The sequence below is a fragment of the Artemia franciscana genome, chromosome 17 (assembly GCF_032884065.1).
Source record: "Artemia franciscana chromosome 17, ASM3288406v1, whole genome shotgun sequence".
Classification (NCBI taxonomy): Eukaryota; Metazoa; Arthropoda; class Branchiopoda; order Anostraca; family Artemiidae; genus Artemia; species Artemia franciscana.
In genome coordinates, this window is record NC_088879.1 from 976,925 (window position 1) to 995,624 (window position 18,700).

The following is an 18,700-nucleotide window of genomic DNA, read 5'->3' on the forward strand; positions in this document are numbered from 1 at the left end:
ATGATCCCTTGTTGCAAAGATTCCGCCGGCGCGAACAGTGTGTATTCATATATGTTTCCTTGTAACAAACCTCTTTGCATGTGTTTCTTGGGGTTTATATGAGTGATGAATTTAACCTTCATTTTTTCTATTGTGATATGTATTTTTAGTTATTTCTCTCTGACTCTCATGACTTTGAAGATGCAATGGAACCAAATTATTCATCCCACAGTATACCCTTTGCTAACAGCAAAGTTGCGTGTAGTTACACTCAGTTTAACTGAATTTATGTATTCTAGAAAATACTGAAAATTTCTAAAATATTTATAATTTGGTTGACAATCATGTGACTAACTATTTCTAATAGATAGGGAGTATTGCTGGAGAAAATCTAGATTTTAAAGCAACAAACACTCCCAAAGACGGTTGCAACATTAAGCTATAAAATTCAGCAGAAATGAGACGTCCAAAGGTATAGAATCAGCCTCCTGCCAACGAAAAAAGAAATGTAACCCCGTGATGCATCAAGAAGGACATTTTTCCATGAGATAGGGTCGTCTGAAACCCAAAAAGGGCATTTATGGCGCTGAATCTTCGGAATTTCTTCGCGTCCGTTGCATCAGAACTAAAGGGAGGAGCTCCATTTAATATATATTTTCTTTTCATTCGAAAAAATATATTTAGATTTTGCATTACATATGGATACGGCAACACTTTCTCCCATTAACAAAATTTCTTTACCCCGCAAAGAGGGGGCACTTGCTTTGGATGCAGACAATTTAGCGTTGCAAAATTTCAAATAAATAATCTTATGGCTATTATCATTTTCCATTTTTTACAATTTTATCTTTCTTAAAATAAAGTTGGGGGGCAGTTAACAAAATAAAGTAATTAAACGGTTATTAATTAATCAATAAAATAAAAATAAAGCATCAAAGTAAAGAATAATTAAATAGTAGTAATCGCGAAGAAAAAGTTTTTCACTGGCTGTTATTGTCCTCGTTTCTATCTTCTTTGTAATTTTTCGTTTTGTCATGATAAGCCAGTGATAATTTATAATAATAATTAAATTCAATTAACAGTAATAAAAAATATATTACCAATTAATTAAAGAGATAAGAATAAATTGAAAAAAAAAACAAATTAAATAATATTAATAATTAAAATAACATAATAATAACTAAAAAATAAGTTAAAAATTAATTAATAATTTGAATTTTTTAAATTAATACAAAATATATTTGGATTGTGCTTTACATATGGATGCAGAAGCGGCTACACTTTCTTCCATTAACAAAATATTTCGACGATTCCTTGCGTCCTATGGCAAAGCTTGAAAACTACGACTTCGAAAATTCATCTTTGGTATTTCGGGATCTTTTCCATAATTCTCTGTTGTAGTTTCCATAATTTTGTTACTAAAGTATTTTTTATCGTGTTTAGGCACATATCATTGTGATTAACCTAACCACGATGCATAACACCCCCCCCCCTTTCCCGAGAAACAGGAAGATAAAAAGATTGATTTGGGAACTAGAGCGCTGTATAGTTGCCTCCCTTTTTCCCATATTTAAAGTAGTTCAATTTCCAATTATTTCACTTATTCAGTGCAAAAGAAATTGTATTAATAGAAGTCATAATCCGTAAATAATGACCAATACTAATCGCATAATGATCTATCATTCGTGGCTGGTTTGTTCGTCAATCGTTATGTTCTTTCTGTTTGAGTAACTTCAAAAGTTTTTCTTTCCTCCTCCACTGCAGATGGCTTGGTGGTTGGCTTTTACCAAAATATCTGCCCAAAATTTTTGTTTTATTCACCGGCTGAAATTCATTCTTGTTTGTTTTTTATTCCTTCATTAGTTTTCTTTGGTATTTTATTCGAAGTCATAATAACAATTCCAGTGTCTTTCTGATTGTCAGTCAAAATAAGATAGCATTTTAAGATTCCTTGTCCACAGGGAGAATTTTCCGTTGGAAAGGATATTTCTGAGGGTGAACTTTCTAGGAAAAACTTAAACACGAGGGGGGGGATTTGCCAGTATTCATGTAAGAAATTATTTTTACTGGTCTTACTTCCTCTTTGGTGACTCAACATTAAATGAGGAGATATCCCGGGGGAAATTTCCAGCGAGTTTGGAGTTATCTGGGGATTTTTCCGTGGGGGTATTTTCTGCGCGAGAAATTCTCCAAACATTTTCCGAGACCACACTGGCTGAGCAATATAAAACATAAAAATGCTAAGAAAGGAAGAAAATGAGGACATTAAAACGCCAGTGAAAATTGTGCAGATATTTCGGCCAAAACCTACGCTTGACAGTCCTCAGTGCAGAATAAAACTGGTAACAATATAAAAAACCAAATCTTAAAACAAAACATACAACTAAAATAGGATGAGCCTTTTTTAATAACGGTGATAGGGTAACACCCTTTCACCGTTACTCGTTTTCTTCCTTTCTTCACGTTTTTAAGTTTTATCAGAAATTCTCTATGGGGGAATTTTCCACCGGAGAAATTTTCTATGGGGAGGAGACTTCCAATGGAGGAATTTTTATGGGGAGAATTTTTCATGGAGGTTGGGAGAAATTTCTGGTATTTTTTGAAAAACAATCATAATTTCTCTTATATATATATATATATATATATATATATATATATATATATATATATATATATATATATATATATATATATATATATATATATATATATATATATATATATATATATATATATATATATTTCTATTCAACTGAAAGTTAGGAGCAACATTAAAAATTGAAACGAGCAAAATTGTTCTGTATATGAAGGCGGATGATCTTTCCTCACTATCTCACTCTTTACGGTAAAGTTTGACTTTTGTCCCAATTCAATTAAACTGGTTTAATTAGAAACAAAAGCTTTCTAAAAACAACTAAACAACTTTATCGTAAAGAGGGGTGTATTTAGCAGGGGACATCCCTCTTCGTATACGGAATAGTTTCTGTTCGTTTTAAGTTTTAATGTTGCTCCTTACGTTCAATCGAAATAACATGTTTTTTGTTCAAATCTGATCAAGAATCAAGTAGAAACCAAATTGACGAGAATGAAAGACTAATTTCTGATGAATAGTTTATTTTCCACAAGTTGAACAACATTCAAGTTAAGTACTATGTTGCGATTATTAATGGTATTCACTGGCGACAATTCAAAAAAATTCAGGGGGGGAGTAAATTTGTTTTTCATACTCTAGCTTGTCTTGTCTACGGAGCAAGCTTGTCTTTTTTTCTTTTTAGTTTCGACGAAAGTATCCCCCGAAAACGTATTTTTTTAAATGTAAGGGAGAGCACTTGTCCTCTTCCCAATTGACCATAATAGGTCAAATTTCCACAAATTTTCCTAGAGCGAACATTCGGGTATTGGATACATTAGATATAGGATAGGTTGGATACAAGATCGGTGGGACACGCCTTCCCCCAACTATTGTACAAAATTTCAACTTGATCCCCTCAGATGTTCCCTGGATATTGTAGACAAGCAGTATCGATCACAAGACAGCAAATGGCGTCTTTAGATTTACCTTGCTACTTAACCGTAAGTAACAATAGGTCCAAAAGGGGTTTATCCCAAGTTAAAATTTGATGTCCACTAGCCCCCCCCCCAACACTCTCTGAAAAGTTCAACTTAAGACCCCCAAGTCATTCCTAAGAGTACTGACCACCCTCTGCTTCGGACCACAGCCCTATCCCTTCAAATCCAGGTCCCGACACTTTTTTAAACTTTTTCAAGACACAAGTGTATGTTACGTTATAGGTAATGTTTTCTAAAAGATACATGTGTCTATTACATAATTGGAGTTGAGAATGACGCAATTTTACGTGACTTCTTGGATAATGTGATTTCCTTCAGTATTATTTCACCATCGGAAGGATAAACATCTGCAGCTTATTTTTTTAAAAGTGAAGATGAAATAATCCAAGAAGATGTGTGCTCATGACAAAGTTATCGTAGCAATGAATGCTGACAAAACGATATATTTGAATTATGTAACAAGCGCTTAAGGCGATCTTATTGGAAATGTATGAGTGCGTCGTCATGATAGTAAGGCGTTAAAAATCTTTGGAGTGCCGAGAAAATTCAAGTGTTCTAGAAGTGGATATGCGACTGTAACATCTCCAGAGAAGTTAGTAAAAAGAGAACGCAAACATAAAACTTTTAATTGATGACGAATACCAACTTTTTGGTGCTGGTAACATATTACCACTGGATAAATCTTATCACCACCCTCCTAAAATTACAATTCAACGAAAGGTAAAAAGAAGACAGGTGTAATCCCACAATGTCATGCAACACATCTTGTCTAGGTGTCGAAGCTGTTACCAATGTAAAAATAATGTGGTAATAGACAGAGAAATCGCAGGTAAAATAAAAAAGGACTAGCGGAGATTATCCGAAAGGGAATTAAAAAACAATGTTACTAGCACCAATCGAAAAGGGTTGAAGAAAAACAATGTTACTAGCACCAATGATCGTTTACCCACGGATACACTCATTGAATTATGAATCACTATGTAGGAAAAAATATTTCGAAAAATGTTTTTCTCATTATAGATTATAGTTGGTTACCGCTCCTATCTCTAAGGTGCTTATAGTGACCAGCTGGATCAGGTACCCGGACTATAGGATGGTGAAGAGAAGATAGAAAGAGTCCTTATTCATTCTTAGTTTATGATCGGCAGTGATACCGTCAAAATTAAAATGAATATAAGTGGACAAACAAAAAACCATGGGAAATCTTGTTACTTTGGAAAAATGGTTAATTCGATATGATAATTTTCAAAGATTGTCAACGCAGAAGAGAATCTTCATTAAGGGAGTGATTGACATTACAATGAAAAATGCGTCTCCGTCTTTGGATTAATGTCTGAAACTTATGTATTGTGATCCCAAGGCATTTAGTCAATTTATTGACAATTTTTATCGAAACGAAAAAAATGATAGAGGGCATTTGTTTAAAGATTACCCAGAGTCCCAGTTACTCCTCGCATTTCTATACTGATCCAATAAGCGATCAGCAACAGCGACTATTGACAGAAAAGACTATTTATTTTATTTTTCGCGAGTCAGTTTCCTTTTGGAAGTGAGGCAGTCAACATTGAAAAAATGTTTTACGTATGTCCATATGTTTGTGTACACTGAGCAGCTTGTCATTCTGTGAGAATTGTACTATTATGATGACTATAATGAAAAGTGTAGATTATGCAATCCATTTAAATTGCAGAAGATATGCAGTGCAAATTAAAGACTGTAATTCCTCTCTTGAAGATATTTGTGATTCTAACACTATAGGTTTCCTATGCTCCAATTGTCACTATGGTAAATGTGAACAATTGGAAAATACATACCCTGGTATGATTGCAAAAACCCTAAACGTGATTTCAGTTTATATTCAAGAGATTGGTATCGTCGTGGTTTAAATTATATGGGAAGAAGAACTTGATCTTCGCTTCAATTGCTCGAATAATAAGAGTTTGGTTTCTACATCGCTGTGAAGATCCCTGCTACAATAATTACAAACCTACTGATTTTTATTTGGCTGTTACAGAAAGTTATTCTTCACATTAGAATTGTTGATGTGACATTGCTTCAAAAGGGCAAATTGAAAAACGTCAATTTTATAATATGAATCAAAATAGTACTATTGACTTACTAAGAGATATAATAAAAATAAATTTCACTATAATAAAGAAAATATGACCCTCACTTTGCATGCCAAGATGAATACAAGTTTAATACTGACGAGCTGCCACCACTTGTCATTAAGGATGGTTAACTATACGTGGAAAAAGAAATGTAAAGAACACAAAGTTTTTTACACACAAGCTTTATTAGTAAACATTTTAACGAACATTTTTAAAGCATTTCACACTTAAAGGACTAAAATTAATATTGTACAGATAGGAACGAGCATAAATGTTCGCGGATAGCAAAGTCGTTCAATCTAGGATTGTCACCATAAATGTTGAGAAAATCACTGTAAGTATATCTATGACATCAAAAAACAAAATATAATAGTGCATGAAAACCACAGCTTTTTATTAAGAAACTTGTACTCACTTACGATTTTGAATAATAGATTTTCCACTTTGCTCAAGAAAGTTTTTAATGTGAGGTGCGTAGAAAATATACGGTAGACCAAGAGGATCAAAAAATTCAATATTTTTCGCTGTTTGAAAGATGCACAGTCGATGCTCCGTCTTTACAATTGAGGGGCTACTATTAACGATGATAAGGGTAATGCTAACACTTTGAATATGCTCGAAGAAGCCCGAGGATATGCAGTGGGATATAAATTCGGACATGTAGGAATCCCAATTGAATACATTGACCTTTTTCTGTGATCATGGTGCCAAGTCCGAGAGAACAAATACCATCCGGGATGATTTTCCAATACGTTTCAAATTGATTTAGAAAGATTAATACTATAAGTTCCTCCAATGGTTCGGCAAAGGTGCACTCTAAACGTAGTGCGCCCGTTAGGACCATATTCATATCTTGATTACCGGACAAATCCAATACAATGATACCATGAGTTTTTACAAACACTTCTTTGGTTATACCATTTTAAAATAGTTGTGAATCTTGATCTATGGATTGCATTGACAATTCATTTGGGGTCCACTGGGATTTATCAAGGGATTAATTACAGAGTAAATTCCATTTAATTTACATACAAGAGATGAAAGTCCGGACATTTCAAATTTATGTTGAGAATTTGTCCATGATCCAACACCACAGGCACTTTTTACTTTATCCAAGCCAGGTTTTGAAGGAATTTTACCACTGATAAATGATGAATCGGAGTAGGTACGTATATCCGAAGAATTATGCCGTTGATTCGTGATTGTATTAGGAACGAGCAAAAAGATATTATTTAAACTAGCTCTTAATTTCTCAATTGCCAAAGCAACAAAATTCATAACCTGTTGTTTGCGTACATGAAGTATTGCCGAGGTGAGAGAGGCTGCTGCATCAAGTGCAGAGTCAAGTACTTTTCGCAAAATAAAATTGGACGGAGCAAGTTGTAGCTTTATACTAATCTTAGCATTGGGAAAAAATCATTGAGGAATACTAAATATCTCATGATTTATTTTCCCAACCAAGTGTAAACCTTGAATAGTGGCATCGCCAAGTATATTGATAGTGACATTGTCCATTTTATGTTTATATCCAGTAGCCAAACCTTTCATTAGCTTATATGACTGAAGTCATCAACATAAGTTTAATATAACTTGTATAATTTGAAATACTGTTGCTTGTGCTCACAAATATTCCATTTATGTAGACACTTATTTGTCTAAACAAATTGTGTACGACACAATTTCCATAAGATATTATCTCGGCTGCACTTCGTTTTTCATTGTTATATTTTTTACCATTACATACAAATTTATAAATGTAGTAGTCAAAACCTATGAAATAGTCCTCACTATAAATTAATGTGTGAGTGTAGGTTTTCAGAAAGCAGATGTTGTGGATAGATTGATCGTAGTGACCATGTTTTAAACTCATTTCGGCATTGAAATGATTTAGAGATGAGGTGATTGAAGGATGCGATCCTTTATATGGTAGACAAAACATTTCTAGGAAAAGAAAGACTTTTTCAATCGAGCATTTTATATTTTTTGTTTCTTTTTCTTCTTTGACAAGAGCGATATTTTACGCTTGCGGGCTGAGTTATGGTTGATGAGTGATCAAGGGTTTCTCGCCCTTTTTAAGTCTTTCCCTCTTTATCGTGATATCAATCGCTCTCCGAGGGATCGTGCACTGTACCTGAGAATTTGTGAAACACTTTCTTTAAAATAGTTCCCAGAGCTCTAATCGTGTGGTGTAGAGGATGGAAAATCAGCGGAAACCGGTGCGATTTATTTTTCAGCAAGGGTGGTGCAGAGCAAAACAAACTTAGCAAACCAATTGCCGAAACCGTAACCAGACGTTGACGAACGGCCCCTATAATAGTCTATTCCATGACCCTATTGTCGTGATCTAAGTGTAACAACACATCAATGAATATCAGGACAAACAAAAGTTTTTTTTCTATTAGGTATCTCGCTGAATGGGTCGAAAATGACATGTAATCACAGCCAAACTTTTTGTTATTGCTAGCGGGTTGCCCAATTCACTTCTTAATGTTAACTGAAAGAGTTCCGAGTACGAAGTGTTGACTGGAATATATTGAAGGTGCTTTATATTGCAGTGGTGAATGGGTTCGAGAGTGGTTTTTCACTCAAGAATACGTAGAAGGAGGACATTGGTATTACCGATTCTCAAGGTTTTACAAAGAATGTATAAAGAAATATACAATTGTTAGATAAGAAGCCGGGTCAATAGTCTGCATAGATAATATGATCCTTGCCACTGAAATTGTTTGCTTTAATAATTCGATTTTTAAAACCGAGAACCTTAGGTAAATCCTCATTGAGGATAGTTCTTTCATTCTTAAATGGATTGGTAATATAATTCTCCTCTGTTCTATTGAATAGTTGAACGTAAAGCCACCTTTTTTTCAACTCGCAATTTTTTGCTGATTGTTCGACACAGCTCATGCATATTGTTATACTTTTTGTAGGGTATTCTGGCAAAGGAGCGACCATCAGAGTCAAATTTTGTCACCAAACCATCGTCAGGGAAGTCAAAGGGTACAATTTTTTATATAAAATGTAAAATCCTATCTCAGGATATGACATGTATTGTCAAGAATACAATAATTAAGACCAACTTCAAACCTTCCCTCGAATTCCCTGATTGCAGGGCAGAGTTTCGTCCAAAAAAAGCTTGTTTTATTCAAATCAATATAGACTGGATCTGAGACATTGCACATGAATGTCAGATAGAAATCATTAGGCATTTTGAAAATCTTCAGCGGCAATCCAAGAATCAAAATCAGAGTTCTGTCCAAGCCAGCGACGAAGCAACTGTCTCTTGCCCCTGTGAGTAAGTCTTTAATATCTTTTCAATTTGGAATATTCTATTTTTTAACTTTTCGTAATTCATACTTGTAGAAGCCACCAATAATCTTTCATATCACATAGACGATAAATACAGGTTTAGTGTCTCAAATTTTTGACGCTTTAAAAAGGTCAGTGGATCACCAGTAATTCCCCCTTTCAAAAATATTACTTGTTCGATTGATTCGAACTATGTCACCAACATTAAATTTCCTCTTCTTCAAAACCTTTTCAATGGAATATTGTTTAAGAAAAATGTCAAGTTTGGACAGGGATCGATGAGGATGTTGATTATAAATCAGCATATTTCATCTAAAACTTTAATAAAAGCAGCAGCATTTTTCAATGTACAATATTTCGACATTAAAAGTCGAATCGTCCTTATCAAAGCTTCAGCTATTGCCGCCGACCCGTTCAACCATTTCAGGTATTGCATTATACTTCAGTAAAACCTTTTTACATGTGGATTAACAAATTCACTCCACCGATTGGTTTGAATTTTCTCTAAGAAGCTTGTTCAAAGATATATTCAAGGGCTTTATCAACTTCATCGCCTCTGTTTGAATACAATGGAACGGCATATGCAAAACGACTAAAAACACTGATTACAAGTAAAATATGGTTGTACGGACTATTGTGACGTCTTTGAATCTGATCTAGAGTTAAAAAGATCTTCTAGTAATCCACGCAATGGGAAAAATACTTTAGTTTTCTCAATAATGTTACCACGAGGTCTATGATTTCGATGAAAAGTGTAACTGGGTTAATTCTGCAAATTCTCTGTCACCAACTACTTGCAATTCCGGAGACTCGGGTAAGTGTAGTTGGGGAACTTAAACTTCCCGCTTGACCAATATTTTCAGACACATGTTTCAAAACTTGAGATATTTTGAACGTAAATGTGGTGTGAAGCGTCCGGAAACCTTTGACATACTAATAGGATATTGTACTGATATTGTATCAAATGATTGAAGTCTTTTACGATTTGAAATTAAATCTGATACTAAATCAATTAAATTCTAACTCTTGCCTTGGATTAGAACTTCATTCTTTTTGTCATCAATTTGTACATGTTCATTTTCAGCGAGATAGGTTAAGAGTATTTTACTTTGCTCACGATACGATTGAGACATTAGGTCTAAAACGCTTAATGAAACCTTAGATTAATCTTCTTCTTCCTTTTTAGCGGTTTCATAATCTCGGAACTTGGAGGTTTATCAATAACATTTACTTTGAGCGGTCTTTCACGGTAGGGTTCATGCTTGTCGACACGTCGCAACACGTCGCAACACGTCGCAACACGTTTTGAAGCAACATTGATTTTTCATCAATGGTCTCATTGTCAATAAATTTCTCAAGATTATCTTCAAAATGATCTTTTGGTGAAAGAGCGAGTTCTATTGGCGTCAATTTGTAAGATTTAGCCATCTAGTGAATAGTGTTTAGAAGTCCCGGAATTATCGGCAGTAACAATGAAAAGAAACGACCATCTGCTTGAACAAGCCGTGATCTTTTAAAACATTTTCTTTCTTTTTTGCAAGCTAGGGCATGTACAAGTGAATTGCTTTGTCTGTTGCTTAACTACTTCTGGCATTTGAACTTTGCCTTCAGTTGAATTTAAACAAAGCTCAGATAGGGGATTCATGAATTCACTGTCAATGCCATATGTGAGCATAGCCTTCTTAAGCCGAGGTTTTGAATTACCTAGGACGGAAAATAAATGTCTGTTTTCATGTAGTTTCTTCATTGTAAAGATGGCAACTAATGACCTTTTTTACCATTCACAGGAGGATATACGGTAGTTTCACTGTAAAAAAAAAATCCGTGACCAACCGTAAATCTTCGGCTGTGTTTTGCTTGAAATCCAATGGAATGTATCCATAGGGTTTATTTGTAGCTTGACTGTATGTCGAGAGTACAAATTTCGGTCGAAAGGGATATATTTGCTTGTTTCAAGAGAACTTGAATCGCAAACAACGCTATAGATAGACAAAGTAAGTGCAATTCAATGCAAGTGTTCTCATACATTTACTTTGATGAAAGAGATTGCGGAAACAACGGTTACGGAAATATTTTCATGGTGAGACCGGACTGTAGAAATTGTAACATCACCAGGGACCATTCTTAAATGGATTCAGCTAGATCATCAATATTCAACCTCGAGTTCGGTTCACTAATATTAAACATGTCAAAAACTCGTATGCAAAAGTCTTTATTCTATCATATGACTTGCCATACGCTAAAGAATTAATGGATGTTTTTGGGTTTTCCAAGAACATTTTATCACGATTTTCAATTATATTTATTAAGAAGGTTGCTTTACCAGACAATGAAGTTCCACAAAGAAATGATCCACAAATAAAGCTTGAAACTGATACAGATTACTCCTCTCGCTGTCAAAATACAACCAATCAAACCTAACCTCAGTCTATCAAATAAATACTAAAAGACAAAAGAACAAAATAGGTGGTTTCTTTATAATAAATAAGTTCACTACATATTTACATAAAATAATCAGTTGAATATATTTACATGGACATTAAAATATTAGGATATTAAAGAGCACTAGAGCTTGCCGACACTCGGAGGGCCGAGGCTACCGCTCCAGCAACCGAGGGCTGGGCCTAAACCGGGTCAGCGACAGGAAAAGAGCATTGAAAATAAAAGTATAATATCAAACACTTGTTAAAAACATTTATTTCACTTTGTGCAATAACATAAATATATATAAACAAATGAAAGACTGGAAAAATACATCGTTGAGCTGGAGATAGGAAAGAGATTGAGAAAAAATGGACCCTCCTCCCACCAGCTATTGAGCTTTCTCCAGACCAAGAGGCCGCCTGTACTCTAAACATACGTCTTCATCGGAAGCAAGGTAACGGTCGTGTGATAGAACTCTCAAACCGTCCGAACGCACATAGACTTCACCCGATATGGCCGAGATAGTATTTTTCTCAACGCGAACTATATAGTTTTTGAATTTAAAAGAGCAAATAGTGAAGAGCGAATAGCCGTGACACTCGCTGTTGGAGCTAAACTGTTCTTCACACACTTCCTATTAACGCTCATGTCAAAATTTTCCTTTACATAGTGTGAAGGCACCCCTTTGCAGACTTTTTTGATATCCTCATTGTGCGTTTGCACAAACTACACCTTCAGACCTGCAAGGACACTATAGGATATCAAGTCGCTTCCCCTCTGGAATTTTAAAAGTAACAACTTGTATGGGGCATTTCCAATATAGTAAAAATTAGCTAAACTAGAATTTTGGGGCGGACTTAGTCTATATTTTTTATAAGAAGCATCATTTTATGAGAATTATGTGTAATAAATAAGGCACTCTAGAGGGAAAAAACAGACACTCAGTAAACTTTTAGTCTGATGCCTAGGGTTACATCTTACCTAATGAAGGGCGAGGCCACCCGTGTAATAATTAATTTTTATAGTCAAATGGTCCTTGTTAACCTATTTTCTTATAATAAGGAAAGAATATTACTCTTTTTCCATTGAAATGCCATTTCCTTTTCATAATTGAAGATTAGCAGACAATGCAGGTGTTGTCAGCGCCCCGTTTTTACGATTAACAAACGACTAATAATTTGTTTGCTTTCCTTAGCGAATAGCAGTTGACCCTTTACAATGGAAATATTTAGAATTTAGGTCACCCCCTCATAAATCATTATGTTTGATCATAACTCGCCAACTTGATCAGAAAAATGTTTCTAATTTGTGATCCAATTGTATTGTCAGAGTTTTCGAAGGTAACAGACAAAGGGATGCTCCCCCTATGTAATTAACATAGGCTGTTTGCTGGAAGCTAAGCCTTCATGTGATGGAAGGTATCATTAAGGTTTTAACCCGTGCAAATGCTTATGGAATTTTAACTCTTCTAATAGGATACGCTTCAATTACCAGGAAAGCACATTGAAATTGCAGTAATGGCGCATAATTTGTGAGAAAATAAGATTCATTTATCACAGACAGAACCATGCAATAACAGAAGGGAAGAGGGTTTTAGTTGCTATTATACAGAGTTATAGTAAGTTAAATTTGGGTATAATGTCCCCCGTTTTCGGTGGGAGAGAGGGCATATTGAAAGAGAGTCGCCAGCATATGGCAGCGATCCCCTCCTTTTTCAAATTTCTGGTAGCACTCATTTTTTTAAATCGACTTGCACCGGCAAAATCTTACTTAAGGCTGATGAGAATTGCACCTGCAAAATCTTACTTAAGACTGATGAGAATTCCATTCTAGTACCCGTTTTTGGTATCCTCAGAAGACAAAGAAAATTACCCGGTCCCACTAGAAGAATAGGAATCAATAGCAGATCACGTGACGCTTCTGTTTCCAGGAAATAGCGGGATACCTTTTGTTTGCTAACAAACCTTTGTTCCTAGGAAAATCAATAGACGTCTAAACTCTATAACAGTTCTGCTCATAGAAAATGGCGGAAAATTCTTCGTTTGCAGATGCGAAATGGCTAAGTGTAGGTGCAGCATCAAAAAACTGCGTGATGAACAATTGGGATCATGTCCCTACTTGAGGGGCCCTGAAGGTTTCTTCCTGGCTCTACTGGGTTTTTAAGCAATTAAAGAAAGAAAAACTCTATTATACAACATTTGCATAACTAAACTAACCCTATTATGTAACTTGCACCTGCGTCTTGAAGAAGTTAAAAAAAGTGTCGGGATTGGGATTCGAAGAGACAGGGCTGCGGTCGGAAGCAGAGGGTGGCCACTACTCCTGAGGTGTTGCAGATTCACTGTTTTAATAACCAGGTACCACATGGTTCCTTACGATTTATCACCACTTATACGAGAATTTGGGTACTTGTCTATTATAGCGACCACACTTATGTTCTTGATCTGAGTAAAACCGGTTACTCTGTAGGTTAATCATAATGAAATATACCGAAATTTGATGAGAATATAATGCTTTAGTACCAAAATTATGGAAAAACAGAAAATTATGAAAAGGAGGCCCTCAGAACGCATTAGATTAAATACCTAACCTAACCTAGCCAACTCCATATATTAAATATTTAATTAAAATGTACCTACATAGTAATTTATCTCACTGAGACTAAGCTAGGCCTAATTATCTCCAAATGCAGACAGACAAATCGGTTTTACTCAGATTAAGAACTTGAGTGTTGTTGCTATAATAGACAAGTACTTGAACTTATTTAGCCCTTGTCTTCCTCCACTTCCAAGTTAAAATTCGAGATCCGCAAGTTAGTAAATCTACTTAATATTTGTTTTGAGTAAGGAGAAATTTGATTACAAAAAGGATTTAATTAAAATTATTATATCATCTACTAGAAAAATGCCAGGGTTTGAAATTTCCAGATGACGAAGTCAGTATTATTGTGCAACTGCTGGCAGAGTTGCCGCCTTTGTGCAGCAAAAAGCTGCACTTTGTGCAGCTGGTAGAGTCGCCGCCTTTGACTTGGGGAATAGTAAAAACACAAAAAAAAACAGCCAAACTAAATGTACGCGGCAAACCTTTGAGTCTTACACTTACCCTAATGATTTCATCGTAATGTGAAAGGAAGAGGGTAGAAATTAATTTAGGGAAAGGGTAGTTATGTACAAATAGTAACATTCCACCTTCGTCTTTTACCTAAGAGGTGGTCGAGAGGACAGTTCTATGGACTGGGAGCGGTAATTAATTTTCAGTTAGATAAAGATTCCGTAATTGGACCTCTTGTCACGGTAATTATATCAGTTTTGTGTACTTAAGATTGGGCCTCTTGTTCAGTCAATTTTTTAAATTCAGGTTTTCGGCGTTCGTAACAGGGAGCTTGGGAAAATAAAGCGATTACTACAATGAGCTTTCTTTTAACTAATTTTGGGAGCCAGAAGCGAGTGAAGGGAACACAAAACTACTGGAATCGTCTTTTTAGGATTAAAAACTGAGGCCCGGCGTGGCGTACACCAGAAATTCCCCATCCCGTGGGCAATTTTTCCAAAGAAGATTCCCCATGGAAAATCCAACTGGAAAATTCTTTCTACGTGTAAAATTGAGCAGCAAAGGGAAATTAAGATAAATAAAAAGAATGAAGAAAAAAGGATGAGGAAAATTCAACTTATATTCCGAAATACACATAGAATATAGGTTAGATTGTAGAGTCAAACGGTTCGCCGAAACGAACTGTAAGTAGGGAGTAACTAAGCCAATAGTAACCAAACTCTGAAAGAAAAGGAAATTTGATAACAATAGATAGACTACATCCAAAGCATTGTTTTTAATGCTGATCTCAAATATACAAAGTTCATTGATTTTAATGTTACGTATCAAAAACCACAGGCCTGAGAAAATTGCAAGATTTTTGAAAATGGGGAAAACACCCCCAAAAAGGCAAGGGATCATTGCCTCCAAAATGACGTCACAACCAAGGTGACATCACCTTCAAGGGGTTTCAGGCTCTTTAAAATTTCCTGCAAATTTATTTTCAAAATAACATACTAGCCTATTATTAAAACCAATTAAAATAATAATTATCACTCCTGAATGAGCTACAAAGCAAATTTTTTTTCACTATGAAGTTTTATTTAAAAAGACATGTTTAAGCTTTTGGTTACTGTGGGGTGTTTTGAGCCCTTTTAGCCCCTTCAGGAGCTTAATATGGAATTTACCCCAGAAGCAATTACTGAATTTGGAAAGAGCATAAAAAAGCCATCGAACGATGTATTCATTCCCTTGGTAAATGTTTACTTTCGTTCCAAGTGCTCTAAAGTGCGTATTACAGCATATAGCAAGATTCTAATGATCGTGTATTGTTTCTTTGTCATTACTAGAGAAGCGCATTCATTTTTTTGGTCTCTAAGTCCCCCTCCAACGAGTCTAAAAATGCAAAAATGGGCTTGCTTACAGATAACATTACTTATAGAGCAAAGCTTCTTCGTCCATGAGCTCAGCGGGCAGCGGGGCGAGGTCTGTGTTCTATATTTTGGTAAAATTCTAGTTAATTGACTTCTTGCTATCTCAGAAAGGGTTTAGGTTAGGAAAATGAAACTTTCAGGGATGAATCTACAGATTAAAATATGTCCCGGAAAGGTATTTTGAAGCAACTACCTCCACTCCTTCTCCCTCTAGAGGGCCCTGAAATTTGATGACCTTTAAAAATATGCGTGTTATAAAATTGAAACCTTGCAAACTAGATCTTCTGCTTAATTGAAGTACAACAAAATTGTTTTCAGCTTCATAACTTTGCTGAATTCCATCTTATAAGATTTTAAAGATATGCAAATACATTTCCTAAATTTTGAAAAAAAAAACATTGATATGGCTCAAAATTCTACTCAAATAACAGGAATTGCATTTTCAGAACTAAAGGCAGAGAAAAAGCAACTAGTATCTGAAAATTAAGGCAAAATGTTGTTTTGTCAAAATTTCAATAGGTATGGACCTGTCATGCAGGCAAATTTCAGGGCCCTCTAGAGGGAGAAGGAGTGGAGTCGGGTAATTTAAAATACCTTCCCGGGACATACTTTAGCCTGTATACCCATCCCTGAGAGTTTCATTTTCCTAACCTAAACCCTTTCCAAGACAGCAAGAAGTCAACTAACTAGAATTTTACCGAAGTTTGAACTATTTTTAACTAAATGGCTATCATAAAAAGTTTATCAGATGGGTTTGGGGAGAAAGGCGTATGGGGGAATACGCCTATGGGGTATGGGGGATACCTTCCGATCTTTTTATCATAAAAATGTCACTATAATTTTTAATTTCCCATCAAATTAGCCATGTCTGAAGTTTATACGACCACTCCTGGCGTTAAAACCTTATAAGCCCTCGGGGCATAACTTAAACACTTGTCCCCGGATTCTGGGGCTTGTGTTGATCCCGGAGATTGATTGTTTGATGTTTGAACTATTTTTAACAAAATGGTTATCATAAAAAGTTTATCAGATGGGTTTGGGGGGGGGAGGGAAAGGCGGGTATGGGGGAATAAATATAGAATACAGACCCCGCCCGCTGCCCGCGGGGTTCATTGCCTAATAGGCTTCGCTCTATAGGTAATGTTACCTGTAAGCAAGCCCACTTAAAGCCTTTTATAATTTGCCCCATGGAGGAGGAGGGTCAACCATAGATGCGCTTCTCTAATAATGACAAAGGAACGACAGAGAAATGACAAGAAACAATATACAATCATCAGAATATTGCTATATGCAGTAATACGCACTTTAGAGCACTTGGAACGAAAGTAAACATTTACCATTTCCTTCCTAGCTAAATTAAAACCCATGAATATGTATAAATCTACCCAATTCAGGGTAGGTCTATGTAGCCTATTTCAGTATTATATACGAAATTTGTGAACGAACGAACTTTATATTTCGATTCAGGGTGAAATGGTGGCACTAATGTAGCCTGTGCCTATTTCTATCTATCACAAAAATCAGTGAATCAAAAAATTTAGCCTACCGCCAAAAACACTTCTCTATGGCTTAATAGGCCTATGGGCTCAAGATCCGTTATCGAAAAAACATTCACCTAACATTAGTATTTTCCAAGGTAGCACAAAACCTATACTCTAAATTTTTACCAAAATTATAAGTGAACAGACATACCTGAATTTTTAGATAATTTTTCTCCTCTTCATTTCACAAGTTAACAAGGTTAATCAAAATAGTAACAAATCCTTGTCCAGTCAGCACGAACAAGAAGACAGTAAATAGATTCGCTCCGGGCTTACGCCTAGCTATTAAACCACTTTTACATCATCAACCAAAGCGCGGCGGAGGCAATCCAGAAAGAAAACGCAAATCCTTATAAAATGTAAACTAAAATATTTTGTAAATAAAGCATAACAATGATAAGATATAAACTGGCTGATAGTCAATGATAATGCTTTAGTGACGGAAAACTAGGCACTGGAAATTACGGTTGCTAGGAGGGAGCGACTGCAAATCAAACAGTTTGTGGTAACGAAGTGTAAGTAAGGAGCAGACTGGCTCAATAGTGACCGAAACTGTAAGAAACAGTCTTAATGATAATAACTACAGGATTTTGGTGCTTATTCAAAATATATAAAATTCATCAAGTTTAATGTTACCGCATCAAAATTTACGAGCTTAAGAAAATTTCCGTAATTTTTGAAAAAGGGGAAACAACCTTAAGAAATCAATCGATCTTAATGAAAATCACGTCATGAGATACAGAATATCAAAGAACCCCACTGTAAATGTTTCAAGCTCCTATATACAAAAATGTAGAATTTTGAATCAAGCAGTTGTGTTTCGTGGTAACGAACTGTAGTAAGGAGCGTCCCGGCTCAATAGTAAACGAAATTCTAAATAACGGAATTTTGATGCTAAAATATACATCAAAAGAATCGGATTTTCATGCTGATTTTAAATATATAAGTTTCATCAAATTTGGTCTTTGTCATCAAAAGTTATGAGCCTGAGAAAATTTGTCTTATTTTAGAAAAATAGGGGAAAACACCCCCTAAAAGTCACAGAATCTTAACGAATCTTAAATCACACCATCACATTCAGCGTATCAGAGAACCCTATAGCAAAATTTTCAAGCTCCTATCTACAAAAATGTGGAATTTCGTATTTTTTGCCAGAAGACAAATCACGGGTGCGTGTTTATTTGTCTGTTTTTTTGTTGTTTTTTTCCCCAGGGTCATCGTATCGACCAAGTGGTCCTAGAATGTTGCAAGAGGGCTCATTCTAACGGAAATGAAAAGTTCTAGTGTCCTTTTTAAGGGACCAAAA

General features: G+C 35.3%; 1 protein-coding gene across 1 annotated transcript in view; it reads right to left on the reverse strand.

Annotated features, from left to right (window-relative positions):
• LOC136037659 (beta-1,3-galactosyltransferase 1-like) overlaps positions 1–17,741 on the reverse strand; it is a 45,396-nt gene extending 27,655 nt beyond the window's left edge. The window contains exon 1 of the mRNA XM_065720388.1: positions 17,546–17,741. The gene's annotated coding sequence lies outside the window, so the exon portion shown is untranslated. The remainder of the gene's footprint in view (positions 1–17,545) is intronic.
• Between the last annotated feature and the right edge of the window lie 959 nt (positions 17,742–18,700).